General features: G+C 47.3%; 1 long non-coding RNA gene across 1 annotated transcript; it reads right to left on the reverse strand.

Annotated features, from left to right (window-relative positions):
• Positions 1–1,763: 1,763 nt before the first annotated feature.
• On the reverse strand, positions 1,764–9,267 carry LOC148148078 (uncharacterized). Its single transcript, XR_015759314.1, has 3 exons — positions 9,148–9,267; positions 8,037–8,152; positions 1,764–1,849 (listed from the first exon to the last, which is right to left on the reverse strand). It is a non-coding gene; the product is annotated as an uncharacterized LOC148148078 (long non-coding RNA).
• Positions 9,268–11,635: the final 2,368 nt, after the last annotated feature.

Here is an 11,635-nt window from a genome sequence, read left to right on the forward strand (position 1 = left end):
ACACACAGTGAGAGAGGGACATGCACACACATATACTCACACAGCGAGGGAGGGACACACCGACACACAGTAAGTCAGTGATACGCATACACACACATACAGAGCGAGGGGAGGACACCCTCACACACTGCAAGACGGGCACACACACAACGAGGTTGAGACACACAGACACAGCGAGGGTGGGACATGTGCTCAGAAAGCGAGAGACACACACACAAAGCGAGGGCACACACACACACAAAGTAGGGGAGGGAGACACGCAGACATACGCACACACAAACGCACACAGTGAGGGAGGGACATGCTCACACACACAGTGAGGGAAGGACATGCTCACACACACAGTGAGGGAGGTACAAACACACAGAGTGAGGAGAGTTACACACACAGCGAGGGGAGGGGACACACACGCATACACACACACAAACACAGAACAATGGAGGGACACGTGCATACACAGTGATGTGTCTCCTCGGACGTGTAATCGTCCAGCTCTCACTCCAGTCTGCTCCCTCACAGGGTCACCGTCTCTGTGACTCCCAGGTACAACTAGGCCTCGATCCTCAGTGCTGATTTATATTCTCCCAGGTGTGAGTCAGCCTCATGCTCCTGCTCCAAGTTGCTCCCTCACACGGTCACTCCCTCTGTGACTCGGTGCTGATTTCAAGCCTCCTGCTCTGCTTTTTATCCAAATCCAAGTCCCAGTCGGCCTTGATCCTCGCTGCTGATTTATATTCTCCCGCTCTGTGCTGCACTCGCTCAAGTTCTCTCCCCTTGTGATTCCCAGGTAATGGTAGGCCTCAAGCCTCAGCTGCGATTTATAACATCCCATTCCGCACTGCTCTCTTACAGGATCGCCGTTGTGCTTGGAAGACAGTGGGAAAGAGGAGGATTAGACAGAGCCGAGGGTGTTACAGTGATTGAGGGAGCTGTAGGGGATGGAACAGGTTATCTGGGGAGCTATGCAGACCTAGAGTAACTAAAGAACGTTACTGGAGCGCGAGTTGCAGACACTGAAGAAGGCAAAGGAAATAGAGAGATGGTGGTTTGTTCATGACGGAGCTTTGTAGAGTCTAAAGGGCTTCAAAGTTTGTGAGAAGATTTGTAGCTCGGGTGCTCATTGTTGTGGTTCTGTTCGCAGAGTTGGGAAATTGTGTTGCAGACGTTTCGTCCCCTGTCTAAGTGACTTCCTCAGGGAGCCTCCTATGAAGCGCTTCTGTGATGTTTCCTCTAGCAACCATAGTGGTTTGCATCTGCCGCTTCCGGTGTCAGTTCCAGCTGTCCGCTGCAGTGGCCGGTATATTGGGTTCAGGTTGATGAGTTTATTGATTGAAACTGTGGATGAGTGCCATGCCTCTAGGAATTCCCTGGCTGTTCCCTGTTTGGCTTGTCCTATAATAGTAGTGTTGTCCCAGTTGAACTCACGTTGCTTGTCAGCTGCGTGTGTGGCTACGAAGGATAGGTGGTCGTGTCGTTTCGTGGCTAGTTGGGGTTCATGGATGCGGATCGTTAGCTGTCTTCCTGTTTGTCCTATGTAGTGTTTTGTGCAGTCCTTGCATGGGATTTTGTACACCACGTTGGTTTGGCTCATGCTGGGTGTCAGGTCCTTCGTCCTGGTGAGTTGTTGCTTGAGTGTGCCTATTGGTTTGTCTGCTGTTATGAGTCCTAGTGGTCGCAGTAGTCTGGCTGTCAGTTCCGAAATGTTCTTGATGTATGGTAGTGTGGCTCGTCCTTTGCATCGTGGCATGTCTTCATTCTGTTGTCTTTCCCTGAGGCATCTGTGGATGAACTTGCGAGGAGTTTGACCCCACCCCGCAGCTCACCAATAGGATAAACAACACATAGAAACCTAAAAATAAAAAAAGGACAGATAACCAAGCCTGACAACAAAGAATGAAACCTGAAAGCAACAACACCCTCAGATTCTATGGACTACCTAAAGTGCACAAACCAGACATCCCAGTCAGACCCATAGTATCACTACCAGGGACACCATCACACAAACTGGCTAAAGAACTACAGCAGAAACTGAAACATCTGATCAGTGGATCCAGACACTCTATACAATCAACACATGAATTCTTGGACATCATCAGAAATAACACACATAGACAAGGAAGAAACAATGGTCTCATTCGATGTAACGGCACTGTTCACCTCTATCGACAAAACCCTAGCCAGAGAAACAATAGCCAACCTGCTAGACATACACAACAGACAACAGGACGGTGAACCTATCAACAAAGACGGCATACTCAAACTACTGGACCTGTGCCTCACAACACACTTCAAATTCAACAACCAAATATATGAACAAATCAACGGCACACCCATGGGCTCACCCATCTCTGGACTCATAGCAGAAGCAGTAATGCAAAGGTTAGAACAAACAGTCTTACCGCAAATTCAACCCAAACTCTGGGTCAGATACGTTGATGACACCTTTGTAATCATTAAAAACACAGAAATAGAGAACACACACCGGATCATCAACGCCACACTCACAGGAATCCGATTCAATAGAGAGGAAGAAAAGGACACCCAACTCCCATTCCTAGACGTGACGGTACAGAGAACACCGAACGGAGAATTCACCACAAAGGTATACAGGAAAGCCACACACACAGACCAAGTTCTGAACTACGAAAGCAACCACCCCAACACACACAAAAGAAGTTGCATCAAGACACTGTTCAAAAGGGCCACAACACTCTGCAGCACACACCAGAACTGCAAAAAGAGGAAGAAGAACACCTATACAATATATTCGCCAAAAATGGATACCCCCGCAATTTCATTTGGGATTGTCTGTATGGAGTTGGTAGACCACTGTCCTCTGATATTGATTAGGGCCGTGCAGATGATGTGGTTTATATGGAGTTCATTAAGGTCTTTGACGAGGTCCCACACGGAAGGCTGGACCAAAAGGGAAGAGCCCATGGGATCCAAGATACGTTGGTAAATTGGCTCCACAAATAGTGGAGGGTTGTTTTTGTGATTGAAAGCCATTATCCAGCGGATGTACCACAGGGATATGTGCAGGAACCATTGCTGGATGTTACGTACATTAATCACTCGGATGGGAAAGCAGAAGGAATCACTAGTAGGTTTGCAGATGACATAAAAGATGAGGGTGTTGTCGACAGTGAGCGGGAAGGACTCAGGCTGCAGTCTGATATCGATCAGATGATAAACTGAGCAGAGTAATGGCAGACAGAGTTTACTTCTGATCACTGTGAGGTAATGCACTGTGGAAAGTCTAATAAACGAATGAGAGACATCATGAATGGTAGGTCCTCCGGGAGTACTGAGGAACACAGGGACCTTGGTGGGCAAGTCCTGAGATCTCTGGAGGTGTCAGCACAGATAGACAGAGTGGGGAATACACCTGAAAAGGGGAGCAGGAGGGGGACCCACATCTTGGTGGGGAACGTTGCTGGAGCTGCTCGAGAGGATTTAAACTCGTCAGGCAGGAATGTGTGACCCCAAAGAGTCGTAAGGCCAGAAAGAAAGTTGAGGCTGGTACAAATGTTCAAGAGAGCAATATAAGTAGACAAGGCAGGCAAGAACATAGCAGACAATGAGGGAAAACTGGTGGATTAAACTGCAGTTATTTCAATGCAAAGGGCCAGACAGACAAAGCAGATGAACCCAGAGCGTGGATGGGAACATGGGATTGGGATACCATAGGTATTACCGAAACACAGCTGAGGGAGCGACAGGACCAGCAGCTTAATGTTCCGGGGACAGATGCTACAGGAAGGATAGAACAGGTGGCAAAACAGGAGGAGAGCTGATGGTTTTGATTGGGGGAAACATCCCAGCAGTACCTAGAGGGAGTATTCATGCAGGATCGCCCAGTTAAGCGATATTGGTGGAACTGAGAAATAATAATTGGCTGTTAGTTTTCTACGGTCGTTCTACAGTGATAGGCAATGGGAGATGAAGGAGCAAATATGTCAGGAGATTTCAGATATCTCTTAGAATAATAGGGTTGTAATGATAGGGAATCTTAACCGTTCCAAACCTGGACTGAGATTGGTACTAAGTTAAACATTTGGATGGAAGGAATTTGTTAAGTGTGTTCTGAAAACTCCCAGTCATTATGTAAGTGGCGCAACTGGAGAATGGGGCTAAACCTGACCTCCCCTTGGGAAACAAGGTACGGAATGGCACTGAGGTGTTAGTGGGGGAGCACTTTGGAAAGTTACCACAATTGTATTAGTTTGAAAATAGCGATGAAAAAGGACAGGCCTGGTCCACAAGTTAAAGTTATTCAATGGAGCAAGATAGTATTAGACATGAATTTTTAAAGTAGATCTGGGGAGGCTATTTGCAGATAAAGGGAAGTCTGGCAACTGGGAATATTGTAAAACCGAGATAAAAGGAGCGTTCAGTGCCAGCGTGTTCCTGTTAGTGTGCAGGTCAGTGCTGACTGAATTTGGAAACACTGGCTAAGTTTCGAGGCTCTGGTCAAGAAAAAACGGGGTCACATGTCAGATATAACTGGCTGACTCAAGGGAATCCCTTCAGGAGCATCGGGGCTGTAGAAATACACTTAGGATGGAAATCAGGAATGTAAAAAGGAGACACGAGATAGCTTTGGCAGAGAAAGTTAGCGAGAATCCAAAGAGACTCTACAAGTGTATTAAGAGCAAAAGAAGAGCTCGGGACAAACCCGGTATCCTTAATGATCAATGAAGCCAACGATCCGAAACAAATATTTCACTTTGGAACTTACTGTGGATAACGACTGGGGCGCTCTGCGAATTAAACAGTGTTTGGCCTGACCACTATTGGAATACTGTGTGCAATTCTGGTCTCAATGCCATCGGAAGGATGTCGTGGAACATGAAAGGGTTCAGAAGAAATGACCAAAGATGTTGCCAGGGTTGGAGGATTTGTGCTTCAGGGAAAAGCCTGAATAGGCTGGGGCTGTTTTCACTTGAACATGGGAAGCTGAGGAGTTAACCGATAAAAGGTGTTTAAAATCATGATGGTCATCGACAGGGTCAATAGACAAGGTCATTTCCCCAGGCGAGGGAAACTTTTCAAAGGGATCTAAAGGACAACTGGCTCCCGCAGAGTGGATGGAATAAGCTGCCAGAGCAAATAGTGGAGGCTGATAGAAATACATTTAAAAGGCATGTGGATGGGTGTATGAATAGCAAGGGTTCAGAGGGATATTGGCAAAATTGTGGCAAATGTGACTAGAAACTTCATGCAGGAGTTGGTCCGAAGGGCCTGTTTCCGTGCTGTACATCTCTATGACTCAATGTCTTGAAATGAGTCCACATTATAGAAAAGGAGGTGCTGGAGGTTTTAAAACACAAAGGTAGATAAATCCCCAGGACCTGATCAAATGTATCTCAGGACATTGTGGGAAGCTGGTGAAGAAATTGTAAGGCCCCGAGCAGAGATATTTGTACCATAGAGAGCTGCATGTGATAGGCTGATAGACTGGAGGGTGGCATTGTGGACAGTGAAGAAGGTTTTCTGAGATTACAAAGGGATCCTGATGAAATGTGTGAATGCTTGAAAAACTGTAGATGGAGTTCAATCTGAATAAATGCGAGGTAATGCATTTGGTACAACAAACACGGGCAGGACTTATACAATTAATGGCAAGACCTTCGGTAGTGTTGTAGAACAGAGGGACCTCAGGGTTCAGCTACATAATTCTTTGAAGTTTGCAACATGGAGAGACAGGATAGTTTAAAAAAAAGGTGCTTGCCTCACTTGCTTTCATTGCTCAGTCCTTTGGATATAGGAGTTGGGAAGTCGCATTGAGATTATACAGGCCATTGGTGAGTCCTCTTCTGGAATACTGTGTCCAGTTCTGGTCGTCCAGTTATAGGAAGGATATTATTAAACTGGAAAGGGTTGGGAGGAGACTTACTGGGATGTGGCTGGGTACGAAAGGCTTCTGTCTAAAGAAAGGCTGAATAGGTTGGTATTTTTCACTGAAACCTGAATGTTGACAGATGACCTCATAGAAGTTTATAAAATCATGAGGAGGATAGATAGAGTTAATGGGAGTTGTCTTTTCCCATGGACAGGGGAGTTTCAAGACAAGGCACTACATTTTTAAGTTTATAGGAGAGACATATAAAAAAAAAAGACATGAGAGGCACATTGTTACATAGAGGGTGGGTTGTGTGTGGAATTAACTTCCCAAGAAAGGGGTGAATGTGGGGACAATTACAATGTTTAAAAGACATTTGGATTAGTACAGGAATAGGAAAGGTTTGAAGGGATATGATCCAGGAACAGGAAGGTGGGACGGGATTAGTTTAAGAGTATGGTTAGCGTTAACCGAACAGTGCGGTTTGACTCTGACTATGATTATAATGTTGTGTCATTAATTAAGAAAGGCTGCAAGAGAAAGCCAGGGAACTACAGACTGATGAGCGAGACATCAGGGTGGGTCAGTTGTTGGAGGTCATTCTGAGAGGTAGGCCTTACATGCATTTGAAAAGATAAGGCCTGATTATGGACAGCCAGCATGGCTTTGTGCATGGGAAAACATGTCCCACAAACTTGACTGGAGTTTGCTCAAGATGTTACCAAAATGATAGATGAAAGCAGAGCAACAGGCGTTGTTTCTGGCTTCCGCAAACCCTTGTTCAGGATGTAGCATGATACATTGGTTAGTAGGGGTAGATCACAAGGGATCAGGGAGAGCTCGCCAACTGGATACAAAATGGGATGACAGTGGGAGACAGAGGGTGATGGGAGAGGGTTGTTGTTCAGAGTGGAGGCCTCTGACCAGCAGTGTGCTTTCAGGATTGGTGCTGGGACCACTGTTGTGCACCATTTACATAAACAATTTGAGTGAAAATATAGGAGTCCCTGTGCGTATGTTTGTGGATACCAAGATGAGTGGAAGAGTGGGCAGGGAATATAGTTATCGAAGGGGATGTTAATCAACTGGGCCAGTGGGCCAAGGAATGAAAAATGGAATTTAATTCAGGTGTTGGATTTAGTTAAGACAAACCAGGGAGGACTAACACGGGTAATGGTTGGGCCCTGGACAGTGTTGTAGAAAAGGAATAGACAAAGGGGTGCAGTTACATTGTTCCTTGGACTGGCATCACAGGGCGACAGGGTGTTAAAATGGCAATTGGCACACTTGTCTTCGTTGGTCAGAGCATTGAGTACATGAGTTGGAGATATTTGTAACATTGTTGTCAATATTTCTCCTGGGCAGAGGAGGCCACGGGGTGACCTTATAAAGGTTTATGAAACCATTTAGGGTCTAAGTAAGGTGAAAAGCCAAGGGTAGGTGAGTCCAAAGCTAGAGGCATAAACGTGAGGCGAGAGAGCAAGGATTTAAAGAGGGAGCTGAGGGGCAACATTATCCACAGAGGATGGTGCATAGACAGAATGGACTGCCAGAGGAAATGGTGAAAACAAGTACAATTACAATGGAAAAGACACTCGGGCAGGTACGAGGAGAGGAGAAGGTTTGAAGGGATATGAGTCAAACACAGGCAAACGCGACTCATTCCATTTAGGAAACCTCGGCCGAAGAGTCATGCCGCATAGAAACAGACCCGATGTCTCCAGTTATTGGAGGAGGAGATTATCGAGACAAGGCATATTGTAGAGACTGAAGCAAGTTACAGCGATATGGATGGTCATCTGGACTGGAGGTTTCAAATATGTAAAATAATTGGTGAGAGGGGAGGAGATGACAGAGATAGGAACTGTTATAGGAGTTAGAATGATTGAAGACACTGGTCCTCAATAGATAAAGTGTTGGAGAGAGAAAGATCCCAGGCAGCATTACTACCCTCTCGTGGGAGGCCTGCTTTCCCCTCAGTTGTTCTGATGCTCCCTAAGAAAGCACAGGCCTGGACTGATAACTCCGGATTCTGTCTCATTACAACAAAACTTGCAGCAGGCGTGGTGATTGAGCCTGGGGTGTGTCTGTACTGTGCTCCCCCTCCAGCACTTTCTCTATGTCATGTCTTGTTAGCTGATGTTTGGATCCCCCTTATTACTTTCTGCTCTGTGCACTGGAATGATCCTACCTGGCAGCAGGATTTATTGAAGACTCCCGACCTCCCCGACTTTGTCTTTCTGGCTGACCAACCATTGTCCCAACCAGCAGTTGGCAAGTCTATTGAATCAGGAACTCCATGAGTACCTGTAGAAGACACAGAAACAGGCAGAATGGGATATTAGACTAATGCTTTGAGGGTGACACATATAGAATGGCACTGAGCCAGAGATCTGGAAAATCCCAGTCTACATTCCTGACCTGTGCTGCCTCATCTCTCTGGAGTAGAGAATTCTGTTGGCTCATGATCTGGAGTAGCTTCAAGAGTGAGAGACGCTGACAGAAGCAGCAATTCGACCCACACAATGAGGGATACCACATGGAGAGGTACTGAGTCACATCACCAGAGTGCCGGGTCAAACAATTGTGCAGGAAGAAAGGGTTTTGATTCATGTTGCACTGGGATATACAAACTGTGAGCAGGTAAAGTGATGGCCTCGTGGCATTATTGTGTGACAATTTATTCAGAAACTCAGCAAGTGTTCTCTGGACACAAATCCAAATCCCACCATTGCAAATGATTGAATGTGAAGTAAATGCTTCAAAAACGATGTAATTAAAAACCTGTAAATGAGTATTAAACAATTGCTGATGTTAAGAAAAATCCATCGGGTGCATTCCTGTCTTTAGTGAAGTAATCTAAGAGGGGACTGGGATATCACAGGTATTACAGGAACAACAGCTGAGGGACAGGACAGGCAGCTCAATGTCCCAGGGGACAGATGCTGCAGGAAGGACAGAAGGGGAGCTGAGAGAGGAGGAGAGCTGCTGGTTCTGACTGGGTGAACCATCCCAGCAGGACTGAGAGAGGATATTCCTGCGGGACTGCCCAGTGACGCTGTGTCCGTGGGATTAATCAGAAACAATGGGTCTTCCCTTTCCTCTGATTGTTCTACAAACCCCGAGAGCCCCGCCCTCCTGCACCTTGACCTTCTCAAGATGGCGGCCCTCAGGCCCGCGCTCCCTCTTCCCTCAAACAAATGGCGGCCGTGACCCTGGGCCGCTTCCCCAACAGAGACCGCCGCCTCCTTACCCGGGCCTGGAGGGTCTTTATCGAGTTATTTTTAACCTGTATCCAGGACCTGTGAAATCTCTCGGCTCCTTTCTCCCAGCGAGGTTCCCACACACCGGCCCGCAGCGCCGCTCTCTGAAGCCGATCGCAGCCGCTGCCGGAGAAAGCAGCTCCATGTCTCTCTCTCTCTCTCTGTACCCTGATCAATGCGACACTGCGCATGCTCCACATAGAAACCAAACTGCGCGTGCGTCTGAGATTACCGGTGAGTTTATAGAGAATATTCATATCCGCACAGGATCATGGGTGAAATATTAGTCATTAACATTTGCTCTGTCGAGTTAAAGTCATTGAGCTGTTTAGTATGTATATAGAATATTCGGTCTAACTTAACCATACGAGCCAGGTATGTAAATTACCAATCGTTCTGGGAATTTGAAAATAAGTTTCTTACTCGAGTTGTGTAAACCGACCTATGAATTACTCGTCCCCTACACTATTGCAAAATCACCTATGTGTTTATCTAAGGATTGTTTAAATCTCCCTAATGTACGTTATCAGATTTACATCTCAACTATTTCTTAAAAATCTCATATTGATTCATGGGAGAGGTTTAATGCTCCACGATGTAATGAGGATGATCAATCCTGCAACATAACATGCTTTCTGACCAATCCTGAAGCGTTCACTCCCCGAGAATGCTTTGGCCCCGCTCCTCACTCACTCTGGTTGGCGGACCGGCCGCTGCTCGGTCCTCCTGTTCCGCCCCTTCCTCCCAATTGCAGAGTTGATTCAGGCGTGACTCAGCAGGCTAAGGAACAAAGGAAGTTAGAGTCGATTCCTTGTGATGTGGTGAAAATATCCCGAATCTTGGATCGAGAGGCCTGAGTTCATTTCACAGCTTGTGCAGGTGTGTGTAATAACAACTTTTTGTTCAGAAAAAAACAAGGGAAGGCAGGAACAGAGTAAAAACAATAGAACATGCAAACAATGTGGTGGGGCTCTCAATGCACTGGTGATTTTAGTCTTTACCATGTGTTTCTGGGCCCCCGGGCATCTCAATACAGAGTGTAGCCACTCCTCCTTGTGCACAGCCAGATACCACGATTGTGGGGCAAAGTGATGTGGTGCGGTACAGATTCTGGATTAGTGGTGCTGGAAGAGCACAGCAGTTCAGGCAGCATCCGAGGAGCAGTAAAATCGACGTTTCAGGCAAAAGCCCTTCATCAGGATTAAAGGCAGAGAGCCTGAAGCGTGGAGAGATAAGTTAGATGAGGGTGGGGGTGGGGAGAAAGTAGCATAGATAACAATGGGTGAGTGGGGGAGGGGATGAAGGTGATAGGTCGGAGGCGGGGGAGGGTGGAGTGGATACGTGGAAAAAATGATAGGCAGGTAGGACAAGTCACGGGGACAGTGCTGAGCTGGAAGTTTGGAACTGGGGTGAGGTGGGGGAAGGGGAAATGAGGAAACTGTTGAAGTCTACATTGATGCCCTGGGGTTGAAGTTTTGCAAGGCGGAAGATGAGGCGTTCTTCCTTCAGGCGTCTGGTGGTGAGGGACCGGCGGTGAAGAAGGCCCAGGATCTCCATGTCCTCGGCAGAGTGGGAGGGAGAGTTGAAATGTTGGGCCACAGGGCGATGGAGTTGATTGGTGCGGGTGTCTCGGAGATGTTCCCTAAAGCGCTCTGCAAGGAGGCGTCCAGTCTCCCCAATGCAGAGGAGACCACATCGGGAGCAACGGATGTAATAAATGATATTAGTGGATGTGCAGGTAAAACTTTGATGGATGTGGAAGGCTCCTTTAGGGCCTTGGATAGAGGTGAGGGAGGAGGTGTGGGCCCAGGTTTTGCAATTCCTGAGGTGCCAGGATGGGAGGGTGGGTTGTAGGGGGGCGTGGACCTGACCAGGTAGTCGCAGAGGGAATGGTTTTTGCGGATGGCGGAAAGGGGTGGGGAGGGAAATATATCCTTGGTGGTGGGATCTTTTTGGAGATGGTGGAAATGTCGGCGGATGATTTGGGTATTTTGGTGGTGTGGAAGGTGAGCACCAGGGGCGTTCTGCCCTTGTTACGGTTGGAGGGGTGGGGTCTGAGGGCAGAGGTGCGGGATGTGGACGAGATATGTTGGAGGGTATCTTTAACCACGTGGGAAGGGAAATTGCGATCTCTAAAGAAGGAGGACACCTGGTGTGTTCTGTGGTGGAACTGATCCTCCTGGGAGCAGATACGGCGGAGGTGGAGGAATTGGAAATACGGGATGGCATTTTTGCAAGAGGTAGGGTGGGAAGAGGTGTAATCCAGGTAGCTGTGGGAGTCGGTAGGTTTGTAAAAAAATGTCACTGTCAAGTCGGTCGTCATTAATGGAGATGGAGAGGTCCATGAAGGGCAGGGAGGTGTCAGATGGTCCAAGTAAATTTAAGGTCAGAGTGGAATGTGTTGGTGACGTTGATGAATTGCTCAACCTCCTCGCGGGAGCATGAGGTGGCGCCAATGCAGTCATCAATGTAGCGGAGGAAGAGATGGGGAGTGGTGCCGGTGTAATTACGGAAGATCGACTGTTCT

Source organism: Chiloscyllium plagiosum, unplaced genomic scaffold (assembly GCF_037043375.1).
Source record: "Chiloscyllium plagiosum isolate Xiang-an unplaced genomic scaffold, Cpla_swu_hap1 HiC_scaffold_14, whole genome shotgun sequence".
NCBI lineage: Eukaryota > Metazoa > Chordata > Chondrichthyes > Orectolobiformes > Hemiscylliidae > Chiloscyllium > Chiloscyllium plagiosum.